Below are 7,497 nucleotides of genomic sequence, written 5' to 3' on the forward strand. Positions count from 1 at the left end.
ACAATTATGCTGAGTGGAAAAAGCCAATTCCAAAACTTTGCATATTGTATGATTCCATTTAGGTAACATTCCTGAAATGACAAAATAATAAACATGAAGAATAGATTAGTGGTTAGCTGGGGTTAATGGGGAATTGGGGGCAGGAGCAAAGTGCCTGTGGTTGTAAAAGGGCAACACAGGGATCCTTATAGTGATTGAACTGTTCTGTAACTTGACTCTATCAATGTCACTATTCTAATTATAATGCTGTCATATAGCTTTGTAAGATGTTACTTTTAAGGGAAACTGCCTCAAGGGCACACAAGAACTCTATTTTATCTAACACCTTCATGTAAATCTATGACCACTTCAAAATACAATTTTTTAAAAAGTCAACGCACTAAAAAACGTATGCATGTTTATGCTGATATAACTAGCTAAAGTGAATCTATTAAGTATCATCTGCTGCTCTAATATAATTTTATTGTTAAGAATGTTAAAGAGAAAATGTTCTTGTAAATTCAGGAACTATGAAAATCATGGAGCCAAAATACCCACTATTATACCTTAATCATTTCAAAACAATGCCTAAACACTGTTTTCCCAACGGTATTTGGTATTGTTTTCACTTTAGAATATTTTTAATCTATATTTTAAATAAATAATATAATGATATGGTATTTAAGGGCGTAGAGTGAAAAATATCTTCTCACCCTTTACACCCAGCTTATCTACCTCAACCACGCTGTAAATTACCAAAGTTCTCCACAGATGTTTTGTATATATTCAAGCTAATGTATACATAATCGAACTATATGTTTCCTCACCTATCCAACCTGTTTCTTTTTACACAACGGATACTATGTACATAATTCTGCATTGTGGTTTTTCACTTAAAAAATCTTCAAAAACTTTTGCTCTCAGTACAATAGCTTGTTTCATTTTGTGTTTTGTCAATGAGTATGATGACAATCCATAGTATATCATATATTTAGGTATTTCTGATTATTTACTTCAGTGTTCAAGTAACTAATGGCATGTGCATGTCTGTAGAATAAATTTCAAGAAAGAGAGCAGAACTGCTTGATCAAAGGGTATATAATTTTATAATTTTGGTAAATACTGCCTGTATCAAACCTGTCTCAATTTTCAGTACCACAGCAATGTATAAGATTCCTGTTTTCCTCTGTCTTCTTCAATATAGCGAGAAATCTTTTTGATCTTTACCAATTTGATAGGTGAAAAGCTCCCAGGGTAAGCATTCTATTCCAAGATAACAATCAATGAATCTTATGTGAAAGGATATCTTAGCACATTAATCACATTGAAATAAAGTGACCTTCAAGACTAAAAAATAGTTCTATCCTATATCAAGTAATACTGTGCATTTACAACCACCCTGCAATGGCCTTTTCATTTGCAACAATAATAAAATAAATTAAACAACGAGAAATAAACTTAACAAAGGATGTAAAGAATCTATACACTGAAAACTATAAGATATTATTGAAAGAAATTGAAGAACACACAAAGACATGAAAAGATATCCCATGTTCATGGATTGGAAGAATCAGCATAGTTAAAATGGCCATATCACCCAAAGCATTATGCAGATTTAATGGGACCCCCATCAAAACCCCAATGGCATTTTTAAAAAAAAATAGAACAAAAAAAATCAGCAGATTTGTATGGAACCACAAAAGACCCTGAATAGCCAAAGCAATCCTGAGAAAAAAGAACAAGGCTGAAGGTAGCCTACTCCCTAACTTCAAATGACACCACAAAGCTACAGTAATCAAAACAGTACGGCATTGGCAGGAAAAGAGACATACAGACCAATGGAAAAGAACTGGGATCCCAGAAATAGACCCACATGTATATGAACAAATAATTTATGACAAAGGAGCCAAAAACATACAATGAAGAAAAGAAAGCTTCTTCAATAAATGGTAGTGGGAAAATTGGAAAGCCATATGCAAAACAATGAAACTAGACTACAATTTGACGCCATACACAAAAGTCAATTCAAAATGGATCAAACCTAAGTAAAATACTTTAAACAATAAAATGCATTGAAGAAAACATAGATACTAAACTTATGGACCTTAGTCTCAGTGAGGATTTTATAAATTTGACCCCGAGAGAAGGAAAGTAAAAGCAAAAATCAATGACTCAGACTATATCAAACTAAAAACCTTCTGCACAGCAAAAGAAACCGATAAAACAAAAAGTCAACCAACCAAATGGGAGAAAATATTTGCAAACAATATCTCTGATAAGGAGCTAATACCCAAAATCTATTAAAAAAATTATACAACTCAACAACAAACAATCCAGTTGGAAAATGGGCAGAGCACCTGAACAGACACTTTTCACAAGAAGACATACAGCCAACAGATATTTGAGAAGATGCTCAATTTCACTAGCTACAAAAAAAATGCAAATCCAAAGTACAGTGAGATAGCACCTCACACATGTTAGAATGACTGTTACTAATAAGAGAAGAAATAACAAGTCTTGGAGAGGTTGTGGGGGGAAAAGGAACCTTCATACACTACTGGTGGGAATGTAACTTGGTACAGCCACTATGGAAAACAGTAGCGGGGTTCCTCAAAAAATTAAGAATACAGCTACCATATGACCCAGCAATCCCTCTCCTGAGCATCTACCCAAACATTTTGAAAACATTTATTTGTAAAGATATATGTACCTTATGCTCATTGCAGCATTATTCATAGTAGCCAAGACATGGCAACAACATATATATCTTTCGATGCATGATTGTATAAAGATGAGGTACATACATACAACGAAATATTACTCAGCCATAAGATGAAATAGTGCCATTTGTGACAACAGGGATGGATCATGAGAGTATCATGCTAAACAAAATAAGTCAGACAGAAAAGGTCAAGAACCATATGAACAACAACAACAACAACAAAACAGACAACAGTATGGTGGTTTACCAGAAAGGGAAGGGGATGCGGGAGGTTGTAGGAGGTAAAGGTGGTCAAATACATGGTGATGGAAAGAGACTAAATTTTGGGTGGTGATCACACAACACAATATACAGATGATGTTTTATAGAATTGTACACTGGAAACTTATACAATATTATAGAATATTATTAAGCAATGTCACCCCAATTAATTTAATTAAAACCACTCTGTAGCCCAGTCTACAGGGCTTGTTTTTCACCTAGAAATATTTAGACAATCATAATTGGTGAAAGTTAACATTTAAGCAGATAAATTTGTTTATTAAAAATTATTTACTAAATTTGTCTAGAAGAGTAGGTAGGACTTGTTTTATGTTATAAGGCAAATTGGAAATAAATCTAAAGATTCTTGCCATGTAACCTTGAATGTTTTTATGCATCAGACTATGCCTGTGAATTTTGTTAATAATGCCATCTGCTCAGAAACTATTTTAAAATCTATTCTGCATAGGAATATATTATTATATGCAATCATGCATATGTACGTAGTAATAAGAGTTAACATACTCTCCAAAAGAAGGTAAGGAAATTTTTCAAAGCTTTTGATAATCAAGAAGACATCTTTGACCTCCATCATTCTAAGTCAATGGTTTTTTAATTATCTGGATGATAACCTCAGAGCTAAAAGGAATGAAAATTTTTTGTGTATTCATACACAAGTTTATTTTATGACAGGGCAAGGATACTTTCTAACATGCACAGGCATACAGTAAAGTTCGAACGGTGATCACTGGGTAAATCAATTATTATAAAAATAGAGTTTAGATTTGAGTAATTATCCTAATTCAATTTTAAATTTTCGATAATTGACAAGTAAGGCATCCATCTGATTATTGGTATCTCAAATAAATATAGTGCAATTCAACAAGTCTTTACTATTTGCTAGGTTTGAATGTTTGTGTCCTCCCCCTCAAATTCATGTTCATGAAGTTCTAACCCCGGTGACGTTGGAAATAGGAGGTAGGGCCTTTGGGAAGTAATAAGACCCCAGGGAGCTAGGTAGCCCCTTTCACCATGTGAGGACACAGTGAAAAGACACCATCCATAAACCAGGATGCGGACTCCTTACCAGACACCAGAATCTGCCAGTGCCTTGATCTTGGACTTCCCAGCCTCCTGAACTCTGAGAAATTAATTTCTATTGATTTAAACCACCCAGTTCTTGGTATTTTATTATGGAAGCCTGAACAGACTAGGTAGTACCGCTTATTTACTTTATTAATTGGATGACAGAGCACTTATTTCCTATAAACATGCATAAAGACTTTTAACGGCATTAAAATACTATAGCTTGAGTTACACATATAGGAAGTATATAGTAATCCTTGAATCAAGAATATAAATGTGCAATCAGAAAAAGAAAACGTGTCAACAGAGGTTATCTTCCTTTCAAAAGTGTGAATTTCTGTCTTTCTGGAAAAAAAAGAATACGTTGATTGTTGCATTTGCTGGAAAATCATCAATGAGTTCAATTTAAAATTTAGTGGGATCATATATTTTATTCCAATAAATATGCATGTATTACTTATCATGGGTATAGGAAAGGCACTCTCAAAAATAAAATACAGTCTGATGGTCCAAACCTCCGAATTTAATGAAAACACATACTCTTCAGGAAATTTCAGTCCATCAGCAAGTACTATGGTACAAGTCAAGCCCAGTACGAGGCGCTTAAGACAAATAGGTCTGTATCTCAGCACGTCTTGCAGAAATGGGGCCTAGGTTGGGTAAGGAGCTGGGTGGGGTTGCTTCATCAGAGAACGGTATTTTCTAAAGCAAACGCATTGCTCCAGGGAACCCCGGAAAGCAAGTAGGCATTGACAGCTGTAAAACAGCTTTAAAAACTGGGTGATGCGGCGCCCAAATGCAGTACAGAAAGCAAATCCTTTCAGTCCTCTCGGTTTCTGCGTAGTGATCCACACAAATGGTACAGAACAACACTGGGTCTACCTTTAAGACCTGGAAGAAAAACTGCCGACAGGGAGAAACGGTTGCGGTGTCATTTGCATAAGCACCCAAACACTGCCAACGTCACCACGCCCGAGTGCGGACCCCGCCTCGTCTTACTCCAATATCTCCCTACGTGGGAAGAGGAAGGAAAGGGGAGAGGGAGAGCTAGACACTGGAGAGCGCGAGTCTGGGGCTTCGCTCTTCGCCAAAGCTCGCAAACGCCGCTTCTCTGCTTAACGGAAAAGAATTCCCGCTCCTACATCCTCTGAGACTGAGTGGGTGACACCTGTCTGGGGGCGTCTCCGGCGTTTTGATTCAGTTTTATTTGTAAGGCTGGTGTGCCTGTATGTTACGACTAAAAGGCGCTCCCTACGTTCCGAACCGTCCTCTGCCCAGGCCACGCAGAGAATGCAACGTAGAAACGGTCTGGGTTTCCAGTTCCTCCCATCCTCTCGTAAAACCCTAGCACCACCACGCTCTCAAATCCCTGGATGCGCAGAAACACACGGGCTGGGCTGTCTCCGGGAGCCACGTGCCTCGGAAGAGGTCCACTTTAGGAACCTTTATCGCAGGATGCCTCTGGCAAAAGGGAATCGGGGTCACGTGACAATATACCACCTCTGGTCGCCGCCTTCAGTAGTTGAAAAAGCAACTAAGGCAGATGAGGAAGGAGGCTCCTCTCCCCGCCCCGCCGCCCACCCGCGCACGGATCGGCTTCCAACTCAGCTAGAACCTCCGGAGCGCCTCGCTCCGTCCCGACCCTCCCAACTTTCCTGTACAACTTGCACCAGTCGAACGCCATCCCTCAGAAAACCCCGACTGGATTTGGAAATGACTAGTCTCTCGAGGATGCTGTGGGCAATTTCCACGGCGAGAAGGAAAGAGGGATGGCGGCACGTTTCGCCCCATGTGCTTCCCCCGGCACGCCACCTCTTGCCTCCTCCTCCCCCACTCCCCGTCCACCGTGGGTGCACAGGTGCAGGGCGCAGAGCCTGGGGGGTCGCCCGCTGAGCCCAGCTTTGCCCTCCCCAGGCTTTGGAGCCTCCCTCCCTCCCGTCACCGCAGGACATACTCTGAGTCCTTCCTGGGATCCAGCCATCAATTCCGCTCGCGTCCTGCGTCCCCGGGCTCCAGGGTGGCTTACGGTGCACTCCACCCCACCTAAACCGTGCCCTCGGCAGTAGGAGCGAGTCATTACCGTTAGCGTGTCTGACCGGCGCCTCCTGCCGCTTCCACGTCCCGACAGGAGCAGCAATGGCTAAAGGGACGGGTCCGGGTGGCTGTGACGGAGGCCGCAAAGCAGCTATCTAAAGAAAAAGCAGCTGCTGGCAAATGGTTGGTGCTGGGGATGGGTTAGGGGGTCGCTGCCCTGCGCGCTGGCACCGAGAGACTCGCGAGCCCCTGTGTGTCCGCCAGGGAAGAAGCACGAGATGCAGCGAGCGGGTGCGTGAGCGCGGGTGTGTGTGAGTGTGAGTGAGGGTGTGACGGAGGCGCCCACGTGCCCGACCCGCCCGTGCTGCGGCCGCCGACAGGCTGAGGGGAGAGGGGGAGGCGGAGGGCGGCGCCGGGAGGGAGCCAGGTCTCGGGGCTGCGCGCCGCACCTCCCCGCCCCACCGCCGCTTGACGCAGAGGCCGCTGCGGCTACCCGGCCGCAAACTCAGGATGGGCCGGCCGGGGCGGGATGGGCCGGGGAAGCCCGCTCCATAGCCAAACAAAACAACACATCCTCCTGCCATCGGTCCTCCCAACCCACTCAACCGAAACAGTAGGCACCAGTTGCCAGCCCCCACCCCCCTCCCCGCACCCCCAGCCTTTGTCTCCGCAAGGATAACAATAGAAATGGTCCTACCTACCTCGAGCCCTCTGAATATTCTCTGAGTTGGTAATCGGACCAGAAGAAGTGGGTGACTCAAAGAAGCCTCTTCCCTAGCTTTGTCTCCAAACGGGCCATTTACATCTCTTGCAAAAGGAAAGCACTCTGGGCATTTATTGGCTTCTCCGTCAAACGGTGGCCAGATAGCGCTCTGCTCAGTGATTTGGGCCAGGTTATAAAAGGCTGTTTTGGGGAGCTGGTCCTCACCCTCTGTTGGTCCCTTGGCTTCCAACTATTTTCCAAGGTGAACGCTTACCTACCTCCTGTAGCAGTCAAGACATAATCATAGTTAAGCCACGTGGAGAATTCCTAAAATATACGTCACTGAGCACAAAGCTTAGCCTTCTTTAGAAAATGGCTGAATCTTCCCCTAAACATGGCATATGCTCCAGGATTAAAATTTATATCCTCAAAACTTACAAAATTTGAAATAAATGCCAAAGGAGCTATAGAGGAAAGGTTCAGAGACTTCATGAAGGACACTTTTCACTTCCAGATGATTAATAATACCATTTAAAAATACCTTTGTATATTGTTAGGCATTCCAACAATCCCTCATGTTTTAACAGTTTGTATCCAACTAAGATTGAATTAAACAATAAGGCCATTGCAGACAGGTTTTTCATGCAGTGAAAAATCTCCTGGAAAGAAGTCACAAGACCAAATTTCAGGTCAGAACTTTGCTACTAATCCT

At 42.0% G+C, this 7,497-nt stretch overlaps 1 protein-coding gene across 4 annotated transcripts in view; it reads right to left on the reverse strand.

Annotated features, from left to right (window-relative positions):
• The window catches only part of SLC6A15 (solute carrier family 6 member 15), a 45,530-nt gene extending 38,494 nt beyond the window's left edge, over positions 1-7,036 (reverse strand). For 2 of the 4 annotated variants that reach the window (XM_033118607.1, XM_033118608.1), the window contains exon 1: positions 6,129-6,411. The gene's annotated coding sequence lies outside the window, so the exon portion shown is untranslated. Of the gene's footprint in view, positions 1-6,002; positions 6,065-6,128; positions 6,412-6,783 lie in introns of those variants that run through there. The other 2 variants (XM_033118610.1, XM_033118609.1) reach the window with 2 other exon arrangements.
• Between the last annotated feature and the right edge of the window lie 461 nt (positions 7,037-7,497).

The sequence above is a fragment of the Rhinolophus ferrumequinum genome, chromosome 10 (genome assembly GCF_004115265.2).
Source record: "Rhinolophus ferrumequinum isolate MPI-CBG mRhiFer1 chromosome 10, mRhiFer1_v1.p, whole genome shotgun sequence".
Lineage (NCBI taxonomy): Eukaryota > Metazoa > Chordata > Mammalia > Chiroptera > Rhinolophidae > Rhinolophus > Rhinolophus ferrumequinum.